Raw genomic sequence first — 22,677 nt, 5'->3', positions numbered from 1 at the left:
AGTGACAGTGCACTTTGAGCTCTGCCTCTGCTTGGTTACTTGTGAATGGTATGTTCCATTTTTTCCTTTTTCCCTTGCTTGAAGGCATAGCAAGAGGAGCTGGTGCAAGAAGTTACTGCTCTGTGTGGATTTCACTTAGGAGCTAGAGGGTAGTGTTATACCCAGCCTTCCTCCCTGAATCCTGGAATACTGGCAGGAATTTTGTCTGTTTTGTTCTCTGCTGTATCCCCAGCCTCTAAGAAAGTGTCTGCATAGAGTAACCACTCGATAAATAGCTGCTGACTGAGTGAGTTCAGCTTGGGAAAACCTCAGCTTTCCCACCTTGTCTGATAGCATAGGCTCATGTGCTTGGTCTTGCGAGGTACTTTGGATTTTAGATTTCCCTTTCCTGTTGCCATCTGTATTTTTCTTATTCTTCAGGGTGGCCAGATATCAGTATCTTTTATTGATGATCAGGACTTAACCTGGCCGTGGTTGTCCCTGCCCTGCTGATGTTCATCTTTATTTTATCTTTAATTGGCTCCAAAGTACAGCAAATCAATAGCTGAGCCACATCAACTAAAGAAAACTTCCTGCGTATTTCTTTGGGTGTAGTACTATGCATTTCTTTATTCAGTTGACAAATATCTGAAGGGCCATATACCAGGCACAATGCTAGACCCAGAGGAAGAACAGGAATAGTTACGGCCAAGGAGCCTGCAGTTTTATCTGCATATAGAGGATAACCCGAGGCCACATACAATGCCAGTAAAGTGGTCTAGATGATCTGTAATTGCTACAGGATTTCAGAGACTAGAGCGCTCTTTTTGAGTTGCTGTGGTAGGGAGGAAGCTTCGTGGAAGTGATCAAATCCAGGCTTTTAAGGATGTATAGAATTGAGATTCACAAAAAAGCATAGCCCAGGTGTTTCCAGGGAGTAGGTAGGTGGGAACATAGCATAATGAAAAGCATTGAGGTAGGGATGACCAGTTTGTATTCAGGGACACAGACTTGCATGGAATGGAGGGTTTTTCATTTTAGACAATAATAATTACTAACACATCGAGAGTTCTTATGATGTCCTTCGTACTTCATATGTATTATCTGATCTAGTGCCTACAAAAGCCCATGAAGGAGATACTATTATTAGCATCATTTCAGAGATGAGGAAATTGAGGCACAGAGTGATCTAGTAACAGTCCTAAGGTCACGTAGCTAAGAAGCAGCAGATCCAGGATTAAAAACTAGGCCATGGAGACTCTTGACCAGTGGAAGCCGCTGTCTCCCACCGTCCTCCAGATGCAGGATTTGGGTTTGGTTGGGATTTTGTAGAGTCACGAGCTGTAAATGGACAAGACTCTAGTCTACTCCTTCATTTTGTAAAAGAAGAAACTCAGCAAGCCTAAATGGCAAGTCACAGTTTACCTAGTGAGGTAGAGACTGGTAGAGAACCAGTGAGGTGGTTTCATTATGATTATGGTTTTCAGTGATGTGAAATCATTCTTCTTGGGTGGTGCTATGGTAAAAAACCCTCCTGCCAATGCAGGAGATTTAAGAGACGTGGGTTCGATCCCTGGGTCAGGAAGGATCCCCTGGAGGAGGAAGTGGCAACCCACTCCAGTATTCTTGCCTGGAGAATACCACAGACAGAAGCACCTGGTGGGCTACAGTCCATAGGGTCACAAAGCATCGGACACGACTGAAGCAACTTACACATAAACATTAGTCCAGTGTGAGTGTTCCAGTTCTATTGGAGCAGAGGGACTGACTGCAGCAGCGGGGATAGGAGGCTACTAGCTGAATCCAGACAGAGATTCAGCTGAGTGGAGCCAGAACTGGGAATTAATTGTCAATTATGTTAATCGGCGTGGCTGTTTTCAGCCGCCCTTTAGAATTTAGAGTGTGGGGAACATCTGCCTGTGTGAGTGGCTTTCAAGTATGTGAATCTGCAGTGTACTGTGACCGTGACACCTTGGTTAATGACTTCTCGAGAAGCAAAGCACCATTATGGAAGTCAGATGTTTAAAAACAAATACCCACATTTGCCAGGAAGGTTCCCTGATTAGAAATGGGATAACCTGCATTCTAGGCTGCTTCCAATACCTTAGCATCAGATTGTTGTTATTTAGTCACTAACTCGTGTCCAACTCTTTTGCGACCCCATGGACTATATCTCTTTAGGCTCCTCTGTCCATGGGATTTCCCAGGCAAGAGTAATGCAGAGAGTTGTCATTTCCTTCTCTAGGGGATCTCCCTGACCCAGGGATCAAACCTACATCTCCTGCATTGGCAGGCAGGTTCTTTACCCCTGAGCCACCAGTGAAGCACCGGATATCCTAAGCCAGAAACTTAATGTCTCTAGCTGTGGCTGATTCCTTATCTGTGGAACAGTTATAAATTCTTATCCAGCCCCTAACAGTGTGGTTCTAATGCTGGAGTAAGATAAGAGCAAGAGTTTTGAAAGCTGTAAACTTGCTTCCTGGTTGTAGGGAGCAGAAGTTGTGGTTTTAATAGTGAAGGTGTACCAGCCTTTCAGGCAGAGCCTGGAGGGCACAGAAGTTCTCCTGCCTCCAGGGTGTGTTTAGGGATGTGGCGCTGTCCACCAGATGGGTGCTGACTAGCCTCACTTTCCCAGGTGGGGCCATATTTTAAAGATAATGGTATATTTCACCCTCAGGGATAGGGGAACCAGCCTGGGCATGGATAGAAAATTTAGGCCAGACATGCTAGTTAATCTGTACTCCTCTGTGCACACCACTCAGGTTAGTGATGGGCTGCTGTGAACTGGAAAAACCAGTGTCAGGATCCAGCCAGCTGGCCCGTTGGGCATTCTTAGATATTTCACCTGTCCTGGGGCAATAGGCAGAAATCCAGAAGAACCTTGATTACTTTGGAAAGTTAGTGGGTGAGCTAGCATGCTGCCCTGATAATACTTGGTTACAAAGCTTGTGGCAGAGTCTTGCCATGAAGGATTGGAGATTTGCTGAATCTTAATTTTTGTTAATATTGCATGATGTATTTATTATTCATAATAATAATTATAGCAATATTTAACCTCTGAGTATATACCATCTGCTGAGAACTATGCTAAGGGCTCACATGACTTTTCTCATTTAATATTCACATAGCCCTGTCAGGTGGATTCCCACTTTCTAGTTAGGGAGACTGAGATCCAGTGCCTCTGATGGTCCAGTGAGTGGAAAAGCCAAGATTCAAACCCAGAACAGTTTCCCTCTTACCTGCTTCAATCTTCTTCCTCCCTTTTCCTGGGACCCTAAAATGCTTCCTGAATCTGGTTTTGAGGTTTCTGACAGCACAGTGGGTCTTTGGAAGGCATTTTGGGTTGATAGTGACTTTGGCTCACCATGGCTCTCCCTCCTTCACAGCCCATGGCTGGCATCTGGCAGCTCTTGCTGACTGCCCTGTGGCTCGTGAGCAAAGGATGCCAAAGATGAATGCGCCGGATTGACTAACTGTTGCTAGCTAGTGCAAGTGGTGGTGGGGGAGTGGTTTGGGGGAAGAGAAGAATGATGAAACAATTGCTCTGGATCAGTTTCTCAGAAGGTGACAGGGTGGTTGGTCATCTGCTCCTTTTTCGTGTTGATGCTTGTCAAGATGTCCTTATGAAAGCCTATATTGAAGTCGTGGTCCTGATAACAATGCCATGCACCTCTCATGTGTGATTTACAAAGCAGTTTTTACCTCTGTTGTCTTATCTAGTCTACCACAACCTTATAAGGAGGGGTGTTACAAAGTCTTGTTAGTCAGTGGCAGAGTCAGGCTTAAACACCACTTTTCTGACAACTTCTACTCTCTTCCCAAGTTCCTCTTCATTTACTCTGTTGAAGACATTCTTAAATGTTCTGATTTACTATATTCAGAGGTCAGCAGGAATTATTAGGGTGAAGTATGTTGTGTTGCACACAACGCTGTTGCTGAATCCAAATAAATAGACAGTCATGTGATTGGTTGTTTGGTTTAATTGATTTTCACCTATTTTCAATGGTATGGGACACACATAGATCACCTGTGGTATGTTATTGGACCATCAGCTCTTCTAGCTTTAGAAGTCCCAAGGCTTTCAGTTCAGTTCAGTCTTTCAGTTGTGTCTGACTCTCTGCGACCCCATGAATCACAGCACACCAGGCCTCCCTGTCCATCACCAACTCCCGGAGTTCACTCAAACTCATGTCCACAGAGTCAGTGATGCCATCCAGCCATCTCATTCTCTGACGTCCCCTTCTCCTCCCTCCCCCAACCTTTCCCAGCATCAGAGTCTTTTCCAGTGTCCCAAGGCTTTAGGAGATGATAAAACATGGAGTTTACGTAATTTCTTTACAAAGTTGACCATCGAGTTCTTGGTTGGGAACACAAGCTCTCATTATCACGTTGTTTCCATGGAGAAATGAGTCTCGATTCACATGATTTCAGCTCTCCGTGCCTTTTCTAGGAATGGAGTGAACTGCTTTAGGAGAGAGGACTGGGTGTGTTACCACTTGAGTTCTCTCCCCTCCTGTTACTACAGGAGGCAGGTTTGTTTTTCTGGGCCCTCTCAATTTTCCTGTGACCTGAACATAAGTCATCTTTGAGATAATTTCATTTGAGGTAATTTCGTTTTTGAAAGGTTTGCCATGAAATAAACCTGAATGCAATACTTACCCACACAGTTTTGAATATCCTCTTTAAGGTATTTCATCAGAGACAAGGGGCTTTGCCAAGAGAATGCAGAACTGATTTCACTCACGCTTTTTGTATCGATTGGGACACAGAGCACATTCCTGTCTTAGGGACATCCACAGACACATTGGTTGAATTTGGGTGGAAGCTGACTTCTTTCTCATACACCAGTTTAGAGTAGATAGTGATCCAGTCCTGCTGTCCTCAGTGTGTGCCTTCCACTTGGTGGCTGAAGGTAGAAGCCTCACTTTTTACCATCTCCCAGGGGAAAAGGATCAAGGAGTCATACACTCAGTCATCTTAAGGGCAAGACCTGGAAGTCGCACATTCTTTTATCCCAGTGTCCAGGACTTAGTCATATGGCTACATTTACCTGCAAAGGAAGCTGAGAAAGCTCTCAGGAGTGCAGCAAAATCTACTTTTCAGGTGGAAAGGAGACTGAACAATGGAGGAGGCTGGCAGTGTGCTACACTGTAGGAAGGAGTGAGTGGGGTCTGCAGCTCTTACCAGGAAAGCTGGAAAGGTACCTGAATCCAGAGTCAGAATCTAAGAAGACTCCCAGAAACCAGGATACACACAGTCATTTAGTGATCAGGGGAACGCATTGCTCAGAAACTGGGCAGCCAGGTAGAACCCTGGTGCCGGAGGGAATATGAGTAATTTAGAAGACTTCAGTTGACAGTAAGGAAATTCACCAGCAGAAAGAGCCCTGGATGAGGAGTCAGAAACTCTGGATTTGAGTCTAGCTCTTCCATGTCATAACTTGGGATAAAATGATCCAGAGAATATTCATTTTATCCGTCTAGAACATGGGAACAGTGGTGGTGACCTTTCTTCTCCCAGGCTTAGTGTGAGGATGATGGATGCGGAAGTGCTCTGCAAACTGCAGCTCCATGGCAGTGGGCACAGCATCTGTGTTATTCACCTTTGTGTCCCTAACACCCAGTGTCTAGCATGGACACATTTGTCCAATGAGGTGTCAACAATTATGAGAGGTGAAAAAAAAATGCAGTGTGCTACAGAGCTCCTGAGTTTGGATGGTCTTCTATGCTAGGTAGAACATTTCTTCTACTCTCCACTGGCCAAGACCTTGGACCTACATGTAAAACCAGGTACCTCACCAGGATGCAGGCAGACAGTAGGACAGTTCCCAACCGGGTAGCATATGACCCGTACTATGTCCTTTGCAGGGCAATTTGTTTACTCCACAGTTTAGGTCACAGAATACAGCAAAACTGGAGATAAGACTTTCATTTGGATGTCACGGTCCATGAATGTGAACTGATCATTTTTAAATGGTTTAGTTCACCTGCAGATTGGAAGATAAAACTTTACCAACACCACTAAAACTTGAATTTTTGCTTCACAATAATAAGATCCAGTTATAAAAATTATTCTGTTGATTTGAAAAAATGTGTGGCTTTAAAAAAAATTTCTTGAAAATATGGTGTAGGTTAGAGGATATAAAGATGAATTTAATGTTTCTATCTTATGGGCCATTTTTATCTTAACAATCATGATTTTTTTTTTCGTTTGCTAATAAGGAAATGGGGACTCAATGAAATAATCAGTTTTGCTTTTTTTTTTAACTTCACAAATGAATAACTTTTATTCATTGTGTTATTTAATTTGTATATTCACTAAGGGTGACTTCTTTCTTGGAACCCAATGAAGTATTTTCAATGAACTTTACTGGCAAAAGTCAGGAATTGAAATTGTATTCACAGTATGCCCTCAACTGTGTTAAAATTTCATTCATAGAAGGAGGGAAGTACACCAGAGTGTTAACAGTGGCTCTCATCTTGTGGAATTAGAGGTAATTTTTATTCTCATCATCTTCTCTGCAGTATCCTATTTTTCAACAATGAGCATGTATCACTTTTATAGTCATAAAGGGCCAGTTAAAAATTAGTCCCACAAATTAGTACTCTCCAGCCAAATCAAATTAACGCAGACCTATCCAGCTTATTTTCTGACTGAGGCATTTAGGAACTTGTTATAAAGAGGATGTTTTCCTTCTGGAAATTAACATACAAAGCTAAGTGTTTATAATGTGTTAGGCAAGATGGCCTGAGTAATGCTCTTCCCTGAATTATCTGGCCTTTACTACAGTCACCTAAGAAGATGAGTTTTGCAGGTTTCTCATTTGCTGTGTGATGCGTTTTTTTTCTCCCGTCCTATACTCCCGTGTGCTCAGGTACCTCTGAGGCTATTACTCTGGAATTGAGCAACCCTGTCCTGTGATCTCTCAGGACCCTTCCGTTTCTAGTGTCCCCTCCATCTGCTCATGACTTTGTAGATTTGGTTGTGGCTTCTTTCCACCAACATTTTTAAAGAGTGATTGTTATCCTTTCCCCTGTATCAGCTTCCTGTTTCTCCTTGTGGCTCAGGTGCGTGGTCTGAGCCGTGCTCCTAGACTGCAGTGGGGAGGACGAGTCAGGACTGCCATGGTGGAGTGGGGGCCCGGAGCTGGCTGAGAGCTTTGGGGGAGGCACTAAGTGATCCATCCAGCTCTTAGCCCACTCCTGGCAGGACAGGTTCAACTGCAGCTCTTTGAGATGAGTGCTTGGTGTTTGAAGCCAGGCAGTCCCCAAGCCATGCATTTGTTTGCTATGGTCCTGCAGTGTGGCAGCCACTGCTCTAGATGCTGGCAGGGGGCACAGTGATGAGCAAGGCAGACCTGGCCTCTGCTCCCTGAAGCTCACAGATAAAGAAGTGATAAAGATAATTACAGATTTTAAGAACGGCCCCAGAGGTGCCGCCATTTGTAGTAGAGCAGGAGGGTCCGGTGTTGGGGTGCTTCCAAGGCCCGCCTCTTTCTACATCCTCGGTTCTTACTGGTGCAGAAGGAGGAGATGACTGAGACCTCTGAGCTGCTTCTCCCATTCTGTCAGCCTGGGCCAGCCAGAGTCTGCAGGTGGAGGAAGCAAAAGTTGAAGGCATGAACTAGGGGCAGGCTCTTTTGCCCCTCCCCTTTCCTATGTCTGGATTACCCAAGTGCATGTCCATCCTTTCTGAACAGTGATGAGCCAGTTTGCACACAGGAGTCTAGATTTATGCATGCCCGAACTTTTGTCTAAAGACAAGCTTTCATTCTCTCCATAATTCTCAACTTTGAATGAGGACCAGCTTCTCATTGTCCCTCCAGTGGGACATTGGGCCTTCAGGAAACTAGTTTCAATTAACTTCACTGGGTTTCCCCATCATTCAGCCACCCCCAGTCCTTTCTCGCTCGTGGCCGAGTCTGACCTTTGCATGTATTTGGAAGAATTCACTGAGCCGTTGTTGCCCTTTCTGAAACTCTTGATGACCAACTCTCGCAGGATCTTTCCGCCTCACTATACGCTTGGTTTTAGACTGCCCAGAAATGCTTGCAGTTGGGCAAGTGAAAGCAGTTTTCCTGAACATCCTTGTTGAGTCGTCTTTCATATTTGATTTCTCTGTCAGAGTAGGACTCAGACATTCGTCCTGCTCTTTGTGTTCCCTCCTTTTGAAAACCAGGACACACAGGTCCCTCTCCCCCGTGGAGACTCAACCTCGTTCCTCTACAGACTTTAGGACTGCTTTTCTGACCCTACTTCTCCCATCTTCCTGCACAAAGAACAAAGCCTCTGAAGCTTTTCTCGTACTTGTTTGATGCAGTACAGAAAACCAGGAGGTTATCTGCCTTCTAAAGGGGTCTGGGGACTCACTTGGCTGCCAGTGCACCTCCCACCCTCTCCCACCCACAGTGGTGCCGTTTAACCGGAGAAACAAGTCATTCATGCAGTGATCAGCTAACACTCCTACCAGGGCCTCCTTGGGAGGCTCTTTGTTGCTAAATTCAGTTTTCCTGGGTGGGTGGGTGGGTGGGGGAGAGCGTGTTACTATTCTCATTCTTTTGGTGTTGTTACCATTCCTTTAAAAATAGGCCTACATACATGCATGTGTGTATGTTTATGTATCTCCTTCTACTCATCACAAAAGGCTTTGCAGTGAGTTGAGCCTCAGGAGGCCTGGCTGGCTCACATTTTGTAAAGTTTTGTTTAAGCCTTAGCTTCATAGTTTTCCCTAGTTTCTGAGATAGTATTGGATCCACTGTATTAGGCCTCCAGGAAAGAATACAGCCATTGGCTCCACTCCTTGAGTTCACATTCTCGGGGAGGAAAAGTCTTTCACTACCTGCCTAGTGCCTGTGGTTCTGTCCTTTTCACACAGCTTTTAGACATCTTCCACACAAAGAATGTTGTCCAGAGCCTGGGGACTCAGGAACAAGGCACCTCTTACAGTCTTTCCAGCCTGGGCATATCTGCAGACCTCCTTCTCCTTGGCCACAGCGTGGTAAAGTGCCTCCAGTTTGCTCTGAAGTAAGCAATTTTATTTTAAAAAGTTGAATCTCAAAGCTGCCCCCAGGTGGTCTGAATGGCTGCCATCTCCTCTTGCATTTTGATGGGTTAATAGGGTCTCACTGGCCACACCTGCTGACGAGGGAGGAGGAAGAGGTGCTCTACCTTCAAGGGCCAGGCCTGGATGAGGCTGCAGGGATGAGGGAGTCCTCCCTTCACTCAACATCAGCTGAGGGTCTGCTAGTCGCCTGGCACGATGGGAAGCCACTGAAGTGCTGAAAGCAAGAAACTAGTATCTAATCTGTGTTGTTCAAGGACTCTTCTGATTGCCTGTAGACTGATGACAGACATGGAGAGGGAGATGGGTTGGGAGGTGGTGGTTCTGGTCCAGGCAGCAGTGCTGGCTTGGACACTGCTGGTGGGAGTGGCCAGGGCACAGCCGGGCCTCACTGACTGCCCTGGCTATTTGCCCCCATGTGCCAGCCCTGCCTCACCCTTCCCTGGACCATGAGCCTGTCCTTTCCCAAGTTTGCCAGCCCTTCCAGTCTCCTGTTCCATGGCTGATGCTGTACACTCCCCCTGGAATGTTCTCATCCCCTACTTCCCACTCCTGGCCAGTCTGCCACTGCCTCGTCCAGAACCTTGGGCTAGTGACCAGATCTCTCTGGAGCCTAATCTTTTCATCTGTGAAAGAGTGAGCATTGCCCCGGCCTCACGGGATTGTGAGGGTGAGAGATACATAGTTGAGTGTGATTATTGCAAGTAGCCTCCCAAGCGGTCTCCTGCTTCCAGCCTGCCTCCTGACTGCACTCTTGGCCCATGAGCCCGTGAAGAGGAGATCAGCTCAGGTCCTGAGGGTTTCTTAACAGCGGCTTCCTATCTTACTCAGAGGAAAAGCCTTCTCCTGGCCCGCAGGGCTTCCTGGTACTTCTCTCATCTCATCTCCCACCCTAGGGTCTGGTGAGGATTTCAGCAGACTGGGTTCTGCATGGTTCACTGTGGTGCATGTGAGTTGAGCCTTCTTGAGTTGTGCAGTGGACAACATGTGCAGCTGTCTGCCTCAACCCTGCCTGCCCCTCTCTCGCTTTTCTCCAGCCACGTTGGAGCCCTTGCTGTTCTTCCGACACACCAAACGTGCTTCCTGCTCAAGCTCATGCCAGTGAGCGCCCCTGTGCCCCGAATACTCTTCCCTAGATACCCCTGTGACTGTTCATTCAGCTTCTCCGGGTCTTTTCTCTAATGTCACCCTGTGTAAAGTTGTACCACCCAGCCCACTGCCCCACCCCCATGTTTCCCGTTTCCCTTTTTTGCTTTATTTTTCCTCTTAGCTCTTATCACCATCTAATTTATAATACGTTTTACTTATCTGGTTTATTGTCTTTTTTCAACAGGATCTAGGTTCTGAGGGCCGCAAATTGTGTTTATTTTGTTTTTATCTGGAGTGCCTAAATTAGAGCCTGACAGGTAGTCTGGTCCATAATGAATGAGTGGATAAGTTTGCGACAGAGCAAGTGAAGTGTCTGGCGTAGTACTTAGCTTACAGTCAACACCCAGTACGTGGGGATGGCTGTTGTGTTTCTTGTTGATTACCCCTCAGGGACCAGCTCATGTTCGGCTTTCTCTGAGCCCTTCCCCCCACATTTCTCGGCTGAACTGAATCTGAACTGAATCGTTGCTGCCTCTCTTCCTTGCTTTTCTTCCCTCTGTGTCTTCTCTCTCTGGGTGGCTTTTGTCATGCTGCATTAGTGAGGCTTATCTCACTCCTTTCCTTGTTTGACTTTGAATTCCGGCAACGACTGGTGTGTCTGAATTTATGTCTTTGTGCCCTTTGCCTGCCATTTGGCACAGAATAGGAGCCTAGGAAGTGCTTACTGCAAGTGGGATGCTCTTGAATATGCCAGGATCCTTACCAGCTGTCCTGGCTCCAGCATCACTGCCTAATGTTTGCATCTGTTCCCAAGGTGGGGCAGGGTCAGGGGAAAATTAGACAACTGCTTAAATGACGGACTCTCTGATGGTGTGCTTCAAGTGGATTTGGGGAGAGAACGTCCTCCTGTGCATAGCCCTTTGGATGACAGTGTCAGGATGAGCTGCTTGTTCCATATTTGAGAGCCTGGCTCTTTGGCTACTAAGACCCCAAAGGGTTGGGTTCTTTCAGTGGAGATCAGTGTGTTCGCAAGAAAAAAAAAAAATGAGAGAAAGCTTGAGCTGACGCTTAGGGGCATTGGGGTGGCGAGGGGTGCTTCTGAAGGTGACATAAGGAACAAGCTCCTACTTAACCTGGGGAGGGGGGTGGGTGCCTTAGGAGGCCTGGTCAGGTAGGTGGTTTGGGCTCCACAAGGGAGACCTTACATGCCAGGCAGGGAGTTTGGTCTCTTGTATTGGCAGGAGATATTCAGATTGGGGATTCTAGTGGAGGTAGGGGTAGGAGTCAAGGGGGATGGGAGCTGTGGGGAGGAGCTCTGTGTCCAGAGATGGTCCTGTGGGACCCGCAAGGTGGCCCAGCAGTGCTGGAGGTCATGGCTTCAGGGACCAGCAGTGACACCCACAGGGCAGTGACTTCAGCTGAACCAACAAAGTGCAGGAGGCTGAGGGGCTAGAGGCAGGGGTTCGGCATGGGCTGGGGTACAGGAGGGGGCAAACTGAGAAAATCTCAATTAACAGGGCCAGAGGGGCCAGTGGTAGGAAGATGAGAAGCCTGGGCACGGGGCAGGGGCCTGCTAAGGAGTAGAGAATGGAAGATGGGAAAGGCACCCCAAAGCCAAGGTGTCACTTCAGGAATTCCATCCCAAAGCAGGCAAGGGGAATGCGAACCCTTCCATTGCAGGATGAATCAATCCCTGCCTGAGAGAACAACTTTCAAACCCCTGAAACCTTGGCCTTTCCACAGTGTGGCCCCTGGGGGCCTCTTCACGTCCCTGTTTTGGGGGCTGTTGTTGGTGTCCTGAGGTCTTCCTGCCCTGATCTGTTTGGTTCACCTGGTCATAATCCACTGCTTCTCTGTCATCATTCAGGGCCAGTTGGTCTGACTTGTCAGTTGTCTGGCACCAAGTTGCTCTGCGGAAGAGCTGTAAACCCAGAGACAAGCAGACTCAGACTCAAGTGTCAGCTCAGCCCCTAACTCTCTGTGTGGCCTTGGCTAAGATACTTGTTCTCAGGGGGCTCAATTTCTTTATCTGCCTGGCTATCAGCAAACAAGCTAAATCCCTGGGTTCTAGGCTAGAGCCCCTTAAATCCCTCCTGCCTTGGGGCAGGATTAGCCTCAGAGGATTGGGAAGGGCTGAGCCTTCTGGTAGGAGCCCCGTGGAAAGGCCAAGGCTTGACTTTAAGCGTCTTAGGGCTTTGAAAGTTGTTCTGTCACCCAGGGATTGATTCATTCTGCAATGGCAGGGTTCCCATTCCCCTCACCTGCTTTGGGATGGAATCCTGAAATGACTTTGGCTTTGGGGCACCTTTCCCCTCTTCTATTCTCTACTCCTAGCAGGGACCCTGCCGTATGCACAAGCTTCTCATCTTCCTACCACCAGCCCCACTGGCCCTGTTAACTGAGATTTTCTCTTAGCCTTCCCTTAACTTTCCTTGCTTCTGACTTCAAACTCTGGGCCTTGTCTGCCCAGCTGGGGCAACCTTAGTGGCAAGAACACACATCCTACACTTAGCATCCCATTTCCTCTTAAGACAATACCTTCAGCCTTTTCCCACATGCCTCCCTCGTTCCAGCATGCTTCTTTAAGATGGCTGTGTAATATTCTATCAAGGGAATGCCTTCATTAAGCCATGAGCTTGTTGTGGGGCATTTTGATTACTTCTAATTTTTGCTCTTTCAGCTAATGCTGCATTAAGCCATCTTTGTGTATTACAGAATCGTTTCATTAGGTTGGCATTTATCTAGCTAATGGCGGTGGCCCAAGATTAGATAAAGAATCAGATTTTTTTTTCCAAGAAGAATATCCTGAGGATATATTCAAATTTTACTTTAAATGCTAGGAAGGTATTTGTCGTGTTTTCCTTGATTGAAGAAGCAGGGTAATGGTAATGTGAGATTAGACGTGAGGAAAAGGCTGTGTATTTACAAGTAATACATGGCTTGTTTGTTCTTAAGAGTGGAGGTGAGCCCCATACATCCTCTTAAGGAGTAATCTGCCTGTGGAAAATTGAGGAATTATGTGTCTGTGTATCTTTGGCATTTTGTTTAAAACAATAACAAAATAAACAATGATCTCTTCTTGAGGATGTTTTAGAGAAATAGCCTAAAACAAGAAAAAATAAATAGGATATTTGAGGGAGAAACCATGTCTCCCTAAGACAGAGTGAGCCTGTCGGGGTGAGACGTCTTCTTCGCAGTGGAAGCAGATTGCCAACTTCCTGAAAAGGTTTTGGCTTTTTGTTGGCCGTTAGTAAATGGCTAGAATGAAACAGAGAAACAGATGTCACTCACTTGGTCCCTCGTATTCTTTTTACCTTGACACCTGTGTTGGGGTGATGGGGAAGGCTTCCTCCGTGCTGCTGATCTGTTGTTGATTTGGTCTCTGTTGATTGTTATGTGGACCCAGGCTCCAGGCTTTGCATTTCAACATAATCCAGCAAATGTTGACTGAGTCTTTACAGTGAATAAAGTTACAGGGGATAAAAAACTTGGGAAGAAAAAAACCCAACGCACCCCTGTTTCTGAGGAGCTTATGAACGGGGAGTGGGAAGGTAAGACAAGTCTAAAATTAATGACTGTTCAGACTTCCCTGGTGGTCCAGTTGTTAAGAATTCACCTGCTGATGCAGGGGACACAGGTTTGATCCCTGGCTGGGGAAGATTCCATATGCCTCAGGGCAACTAAGCCTGTGCGCCACAACTACCCACCCCGTGCTCTAAAGCCCATGCTTGCAACAGGAAAAGCCACTGCAATGAGAAGCCTGCTCACTGCAAGTAGAGAGTAGTAGCCCCCGCTTGCCACAACTAGAGAAAACCAACGTGCCAGGAACAGAGACCCATCTCAGCCATAAATAAATAAATACAGATTTTAAAAAACTAAAATAAAATTAATGATTACTCAAGAGAGATTAAGAAGGCGGCCCTGGGAGAAGTCAGCCCGACCCTGTTAGAGAAGGGAGGTATTCCATCTCATTGGACACCTGGGGTGGGGGATTACAGAAAGGTGTTTAAGAGTGGTTACTCCTGTCAGCACCTTAAGGACTAGCTGAGATAGTGCCTGGACATCTCCAGCGAAGATGAAAGGCCTGAGTAGAGGAAACTGAGGCAGAAGGACAGGGTATATGTTTGGGGTTTGGCTTATACAATGGCTCGTGTAATAGCAGTCATCGCCAGCACATTATGGAGGGTATCAGGTGTGAGGCATGGTTCTAAGAACTTTATTTCTCTATTAGCTCATTTAATCCCTGCAGGGACCCAAATGAGGTCTTTTATAATCATCTCCATTTTACAGATGAATGGATGGACATAAAACAGTTTATTAACTGCCTAAGACCATAGTGTTATACAACTGAGATCAGACCCAGTTGGTCTGGCTCCAGATTATCTGCTTCTAACCAGAAAGCTGTCCTGCCTCCCATATAGAGGAAGGGCAGACATGAATCAGAAAGGTGGGTAGACACCATATTTTAGAGGCTTGGGGTACCAAATGTTTAGAGATGCACAAGTGGGAGAGGGGCCAGACATGGACATAAAAGGGATCATGGTGGTGGGTTCAGGGGAGTTTGGTGAGAGCTGTGGAAGGAGCCTCAGGAAGATGGAGCTTCAAGGAGGGGTTTGTCAACAAGGCAGAGAGTTCCAGGAGGTGAGATCTGAGGGCATGCTGAGCCAACCAGAAAGCCTAGAGGGCTTGTGTGGAGGGGGTGGCCAGGCTGCAGACACAGGAGCATCAGCCCGGGCTCTTCTGACTACAGTGCTGTTCACTCCAGGAGGCTTTGTATTCTGAAGATGGCGAAGCAGGTGCAGGCACTGGGTATCGTTGCCTGTGTCCTCTTATTGGTAGAGAGAGGCAGTCGTGACAGAGAGGGCAGGTGAGAGCTGGCACGGCTAATTTGGCAAACCCAGTGGCTTTTCTGCAGCCTAATGATTTCTGAAAGCTATTTGCTATGCTCAGGCATAAGTGTGACTGCCTCATCTGAATGCTGCAGCAATCGCTGTTTTTCCTGGAAAATTGGGCCCATGTGGGCTCTGTGTGTGGTTTATTTGAGTTCCATTTTTATAGCCTTATTACCTTGTCCTCATGATGCAAGAGGCCTCTCTCTTCTCAAGCTTTGCTGTGAAAATTGTTTCTTAAAAGGCACAGAGTGATCTCTCATCACTGGGGTGGTGCTCTCTCCAGAGCAACGCTTTTCTGCAGACTCGGCACACATTTTTCATCACCCCTGACACCAGTTGTCATGTTTTTCTGATCGTTTGCAATTTACTGAGAACTTTCAGGCAGCTCTTGAATCTCACTACCTAGGTGTTTGCCACGATTTCTTCCAGAAGACCTTTGTGCTTGTAAATATCTGTTCAGTTCCTTCCTCTCTGATAGATGTCCCTGCCAGTGACCTTGTGAGGGCCTGACACCCAGTCTTGTCCTCTGGCCTTGAGTTGACAGTGTTGGTAATTAGCATTTTTGGAGCCTGAGCTATTTCTAGGCACTGCACTAAAAGATTTATATTCATGATCTTAATTATTTCCAGTCTCTATAAAGAAAGTACTGTTACTTCCTCCCATTTTACAGATGGTGAAAATGAGTCTTGCAGAGGGAGAGTAACTTGCCCCAGGTCACACAGTAAATGGCAGAGCAGGCCTCCACCCAGGCCTTTCTGACCTTGGAGCCCATGTAGTCCCATTCATTCAACCACACAGGATTGTTGTTACAACTTGCCAAGCACTGTTCTAGACCCAGAGGATACCACAAGGGGAAAAGAAAAGCAAAAATTCCTGCCTTTAGCTTACATTCATATTTGGAGAGATAGAGGAAAAAAAACCCCAAAATATACAGTATGCTGTATGGTAATAAGGACTATGGGGAGAAACAAAGTAAGGTGGTCAGCTAAGAAGTGTTGGGAGGATTTTAAATAGAGTAATCGAGGGCCTCATTGAGAAGGAGACAGAGTTGTTAGGTCAGATAGCAAACAGCCATCCCAAATCTCAGTGTGTCAACTCAAGAAAACTTTTTATTTCTCATAGAGAAAAGTTCCAGTGGGGCTGCTCCTGGTTAGCAGGCATCCTTCCTGATGGTTGTTGAGGGACCCACACTCCTTCTATCTTGTGTTTCTGTCAAGGCCCTCAGATTCCTTTCCATTCAGCTGAAAAAAAGAGAGGACTTTGTGGGGACGTTTTTACAGGCCAATGTGGAAGAAGCCTTACATCCCTCATACCCAGAACTCACTCACATGTGTACTCCTAACTGCAAGGGAAGCTGGGAAATGTAGTCCAGCCATGTGCTTACAAGTAAAAGGAAATGGATTTTGGTGAACTCATAGAATGTGGGCTTCCCTGATGGCTCAGCAGGTAAAGAATCCACCTGCAATGCAGGAGACACAGAAGATGTGGGTTTGATCCCTGGTTTGGGAAGATTCCCTGGAGGAGGAAAATGGCAACCCACTCCAATATTCTCCCACGAAAAATCCCATGAACAGAGAAGCCTGGAGGGCTGAAAAATCCCATAAACAGAGGAGTCTGACAGACTCGCAAAGATGGATAAACTGCAAGTATAGTGTATAGTGAATGAGGTGAAGAAGTTAGTCATGGGTTTAACTATGGAAGAGAGTTAGGCATGGGAACAGCGGGCAAAGGTGAACAGGGTGGCTGGAATGGAGTGAGGAGAAGGTGAAGGCGTGGTGGGAAGTGAGGGCAGAGAAGTAAGGGGGCCAGGCCATTAAGGTCATTGTCAGGACTTGGTTGCTTTGTGAGTGACAGGGAGAGCCAGGAACACTTCAGCGTTTTGAAAGAGGAATGGCATGATCTGAGTCATATCTTGAAAGGCTCACTGTGCTGTGTTGGAGGGAGAGAAGTTGAGTCTGTTGGCATTATCCAGTGAGTGATGAGAGCAGCTAGGTCCCGAGTGGAGGTGGTGGTGGTGGAGATGCTGAGAAGTGGTTGGATTTGAGCCCTATTCTGAAGGTGGAACAGGTTTTGCTGTGGAATGGGTGGTGGGGTGGGATCGAAAGAGAGGACTCAGGATGGTTCTGAGATTGTGGCTTTTGCTTAATGACTATTAGACTCAACTTTCAACCCTTAGAAGTAAAAAGAGGGGAAGAGTTTTTGGAAAAAGGTATCCAGACACCCTCTGGACCTGACCTATCTCTCTTCTCCTCCACAGTACTTCCTTCAGCACAGATAGGCAGTTCTTTTTCACAATGAGCTTTTAGACAGTGAACTGGGGGGACATCTGTGGCTCCTCTCAGCACAGAGTCTGGAGGGGACAGCACTGTCAGGGGTCTCGTGTCATTGCTGGGGGTCTTCGGGCTGAGCCTCAGGGCCCCTCCCTCAGGCTGATGTGGAAGGCACCCAGTTTCCCTCTGGGCGCTAGAGAGGAGCCTGCAGAGGCCGTTTCCAGCCCATGCTGTGTGTAATGTAAGAATGTAACGTGTTTTGGAGTGGGAACAGAAACAGCTTCCCTGGTTCTTCCTTGGCAATCATGACCTGCCAAGGCAGAAATGAGAGAGGGGATTTTTTAGTGGACGATGCTCCCACTAGGAGCGTAAAGGGAAAGAAAGTCTATCTTAAACAGAGCAGAGTGTGAGCTGTGGCAACAAATATTGCATGTCTTCTAGGTGCTGGGCACTGGCTCAGTATTTTGGTTTCATTGGAGAGGGAAACAAATATATACTGTTCCTGCCCTCCTGGCGGAGTAGACTAGAATGATTTGCTGCAAGAAATTATATTTACACCCAAGTATTCCTTTCTTTTTTTTTTTTTAGTGATTGTAAATGATACTATATTTTTAATTTCAGTGTCCATATGTTCATTGCTAGTATACAGGAAAACAATTGAGTTTTTGTTTTTATTTTGTATCCTTCATCCTTGCTAAACTCACTCATTGGTCATAGGCATTTTTTTTTTTTCTTTTTTGGTTATATTCCTCAGGATTTTCTCTCTGGACAGTCATATCATCTACAAATAGAGATGACAGTTTTATTTCTTTCTTTCCGGTCTGTTTGTTTTATTTCCTTTTGTGGCCTCTGGTGCTGGCTGGGACTTGGAGCACTTGGTTGAGTGAGAGTGCTAAGAATGGACAGCATCGTCTGTTCCTGATCTTGGGGGCAGCATTCAGTCTTTTCACCAGTAAGCTGCAGATATTTTTTACAGATGTCATTTGCCTTCGTTGTATGGGTATGGGTGGGACCATGGGCTATTCTGTGGTGTTGTCTGATATAGCACAGTTATTATCTAAAAGTTGTCTGTCTTGCTGCAGGCAGCAAGCTTTTGTTGGAGCCTTTTGGTCTGTGCTTGTTGGCATCTCCAGGTTCTTCCATTCCAAGTGGGGCAAAAAGCAACTGTGGGCTGCTCACCACAGTGTCCTTCCTCGGGGCCTGAGGCCCCTCGCTGGACTGCCTTCTTCACTCTGCCTTCGGAGTCTTCTCACGTCTGCCTTATGTGTCCCGTGTAGGAGTTTTCGTTGTACATAGAAGGTAGAATGGGGAAAGTATGTCTTCTTCATCTTCCTGGAAGTGGAAGTGGTTGGAGAAACTAGAAGATTGGGTGGAAGCCAGTGAAGGGCCTTCACACCAGTGAAGGGCCTTCACACCAGGGTTTTGACTCTGTAGGTGGTAGAAAGGCTCTTGGAAGTTCATCTCTGCCACAGTGTGGAGGGCTGGGGAAGGGGAGGGACAGACAGACCAGGAGGCCGGTACCTGAGCTCAGGGAGGAGAGGAGGAGGTTCTGGACTGTGGCAGCAGACAGGAGGCAGAAAGAAGAAGGGGGAGTCCATGTGGGCCCTGAGGAAGTCTGAGAAGACCGGGTGAGTCTGAGATTTCTGGCTTGGGCAACTGGCTAGGAGATTGGGAAGGCAGGGGAGGGGTGTGAGTGTAACCCAGTGGGTATATTCTAGGCCTTTTAGAGCATGTCAGTAAGATTGGACTTGCTGTGCTTGCCTTCAGGGCTGACTTCACAGAGGAAGCCTTGCTACTGTGTAAAAACCCAGGGAGCTCATGTTCTGGGCAGAGGAACCACTGTGGAGAAAGGCACAGATAGAGAAAGCATCCCAGTGGGCCTGCTGGGACTCCAGCTCGTAGAGGCACGAGTGGGTAGTTGCTGGTTCCATAACTGGGAAGGATGCTGGCTGCTATAGGAGTTCACAAAAGCAGGAGGTTCTGGAATAGGAGCTGACACTGCTGGTGATCCATCTGGCGCCTCCCGTTCATTGAGAGTTAGCATCCGTCTTTCCGACTGCAGACAGGCCTCCCTCCCTGGGGAGGCACCGCTGCTGATAGCCCCAGTGTAGCAATTCCAGCGAAGGGAGAACTCCTTTCTCTGCATCCGTATATCAGTTCTAGAGAACGGCTCTGGATGGCCCAGCTTGGGTGGTGTGCTTGGCCTTGGGGAGCACTACAGCACAACTGGCTGTTGGGTGGTGAAGACTGCTCTAATCTGAGCTGGATGGATTACCCTACCCCCACCCCCCAGCCCCTGTCGGGTCAAACAAGACCTTTTTAAGAAGAAAGCAGGATAAAAGTATCTAGGGAAGATAAAAAAGAATATTTACTGTGGTTTTTTGTAATATATTTTGAAGAATTTATCATATGGCAATGTAGGAACTCTGTGCGTGTGCTTAGATGTTCAGTCATGTCCTACTCTTGGCGATCCCATGGACTGTAACTCCTCTGTCCATGGGATTCTTCTGGCAAGAATACTGGAGTGGCTTGCCATTTCCTCCTCCAGGGGTTCTTTCCAACCCAGGGATCGAACCTGTGGCTCCTATGTCTCCTGCATTGGCAAGTGAATTCTTTACCACTAATGCTACCTGGGAAGCCCAGGAGCTCTTTGGAAAGTTATAAAGCAGGGGACTTGATCAAATTTAGGTTTTCTTAAAATTATCACTATATGAGGTTGTGGTTGAAAATCAGTCAGTGGGGTTGCAAAAGAGCTGGACATGACTTAGCGGCTAAACCATTGATGGGTAGATCTGGGGAGACCGGTTGAGAGGCTGCTGCTGCTGTTCTGAGAACGGATAAGACCCGAGCTACTTCAAGTCCTTCAATTCTTATCTCATTTGGACTTCACCTCCAGCCACAGCATCAGGCATGTCAAGGAGAGGGAGAGAGTCTAGAGGAGACAATTAGGCAGACAGGGCATGGGGAGTGAAGGGGGCTTCAGGAGGACTCACCACCAGCACAAAGCGGGTAGCAGCTGCTCTCCAGAAGGCTAGCTTTCTCTTTGGAAACAAGTTATGAATTGGTGGCAGACTCAACATGTCTTTCTTATGAATTCTTAAGAAATGTGAATGTTAATGGCTTCTTGTGGTATCCTAGCTGGAAAAGTAAGTTGATTAATTATATTTTTCTCCTTTTAAGAAGTATCTTTTCTTTAAGGAGTCAGATAGTAGGAGATATATCAGGACTGCCAGTCACGAAATAGATGGTTGGGAGGGGACACTGGCTGGAAGACCCCGCCTTGCCCATCAGCCTACCCCGGGGCCTGCCAGTCTACGTTGGAAACACTTGTCCCTTGGGCATTGTCCTTGCTGGGAAAGCTTATAAGAATTTTAACCAAAGAGGTGACATCATCTTAGATCATAACAGACCCTCTCCTGTATTGAGACAAGGCTGTGGCTAGAGGTGGCAGTGATACCAAACACAGAAGCAGAGAGATCAGAGACACCTGTTAGAGGCTCTGGCAATAACCTAGGGTGGTGATGGTGGAGGAGGTGAGGAACGGTCACATTCTGAATATATTGAGTTGGCAGAAAAGTTCATTTGGGTTTTTCCTAAGATGTTACGGAAAAACCCGAACGACGTTTTTGACCAACCCATTATTTTGAACGTAAAAACCAGTTTTGGTGAGGATTGGAGAGAGAAAGAGAGGAGATGAGAATGACTCCAAACCTTTGACCCTGGCAACTAGACGACCAGGAGACCATGCCCTTAAACTGACATTGGTAAGATTCTGGGAAGAGCAGGTCTGGGGGAAGGTCAGGGGTCTATGTGAGACATGTCACGTTTGATACATCAAACACATCTCACAGAGACCTCCTCTCCACTTGACATCTTCCCTAAAGCAGGCAGTAGAATAGACTAGCCAGGAGTCCAAACAAGAGACCTGTGCTTGGAGAGAAATCTGAGCATCCTTGATGTATAGGTGATAGGAGACTAGGTGAGATCACCCAGGGGGCGATGGAAGGAATACAGAAAGGAGAACTATGATTCAAGCCCTGGGGCTTTCTGACAGTAAGATGTGGGGAGACGAGGAAGAACCAGCAAAAGGAACGGACAGCCAGCGAGTGAGGTGGGTGGGAAGCCTAGAACGCTAGCCTGGAAGCCAAGTGAAGAGGGAGTGATTCACGGACTGCAGGAGCTATCTGGGGAAGACAGAGGCTTGCCCGCCAGACCTAATAACATGGAGGAGAAGCTAAATGCGTGCTTTTGGACCCAAGCACAGCCTTGCCAATAAGTAGTAGTTCCCGCCTTGAAGGAGACTACAAGCGTGCAAAAAGGGTCATTTAAGACTGGGGGAAATAGGGAAAGATGTGAAGACAGTACCATGGGAGTCTAGCAGAAAGAGATAGTACTTCTGGCTTTTGTAGGGAGGATTGAGGTCAGATTTATTCGTGTCTTCATTCATTCATTCCACAGAAACGTTTTGGGTGCCATGGACAGGGAGGAAAGGAGAAAGCAGAGCTGTTATTTCAGTTTTGTGGATAATAAAAAAGAGTCTGGAGCTGGATGGTAGTGTTTGCACAATGGTGTGAATGTATGTAATGCCACTGAGCTGCACACTTAATAATGGTTAAGCTTGTAAATTTTGTTATGTGCTTTTTACCACCACCACCACCACACATACACACACACGCACAATTCTAAAGGAAAAAAATAAAAAAACCTTCTTGGGCCCCACCATGACCTTGGTCTGGAACAAGATGTTGAAATGGAGGTCACTATAGTATAGAAGGAGATAATGTGGCAGGAAGGGGAGGAAGAATGCTGAGAGAAGGGACTGGCCACCAGTCCTTTCTGTCTGGAGCAAGATGTCCACTGGGGGAGACCACACGAGCTGAGGCTGCAGACTCAGGCAAGGCCAGTTGTTGTAGGTCTGGCAGCCTGCCTGTGGAATCCGGCTTGCCTTCTTAGGTTCTGGGAGCCTCTAAAGGTTTCTGCTCAGGGAAGTGGCATTCCAAAGGTGTGCATTTAGAAGATTAATCTCGTTAATCCTTCCTGTTAAACCATTGCCTATTAAAAGCAGTGGGATTGAAGCATGCATTTCGAGGATGACGATTGTGGTCCAGCAGAATTTTAGATACCTGGGCATGTCTTCATGAATTGAGTGGGTTAACTTTTCCACCCATTTTACAGATATTTATTGAGAACTATCTAAACGCCCATAGTATTCTAGGCAGTGGGGATAAGGAATGGGGTGAATTTATCAGATCTCTCCTCTTGATAAGCGTACAGTCTAAGGACCCCTATTCCCAAATAAAAAGTTATGCTACATTGTACCCCGTGTTGCCATAAATGTCTCACCAGAGTTCCATGGGAGCTGAGAGGAGGGGTGCCTGGCCTGTCTG

The 22,677-nt window shown here is 46.8% G+C and overlaps 1 protein-coding gene across 3 annotated transcripts in view; it reads left to right on the top strand.

The window, feature by feature from the left end:
- BMAL1 (basic helix-loop-helix ARNT like 1) overlaps nt 1-22,677 on the top strand; it is a 108,474-nt gene that overhangs the window by 9,514 nt on the left and 76,283 nt on the right. The window lies entirely within an intron of this gene.

This window comes from Moschus berezovskii, chromosome 14 (genome assembly GCF_049115385.1).
Source record: "Moschus berezovskii isolate FMDL1 chromosome 14, NW_MosBer_1.0, whole genome shotgun sequence".
Taxonomy (NCBI): Eukaryota; Metazoa; Chordata; class Mammalia; order Artiodactyla; family Moschidae; genus Moschus; species Moschus berezovskii.
This window is presented reverse-complemented; position numbering and strand designations above follow the sequence as displayed.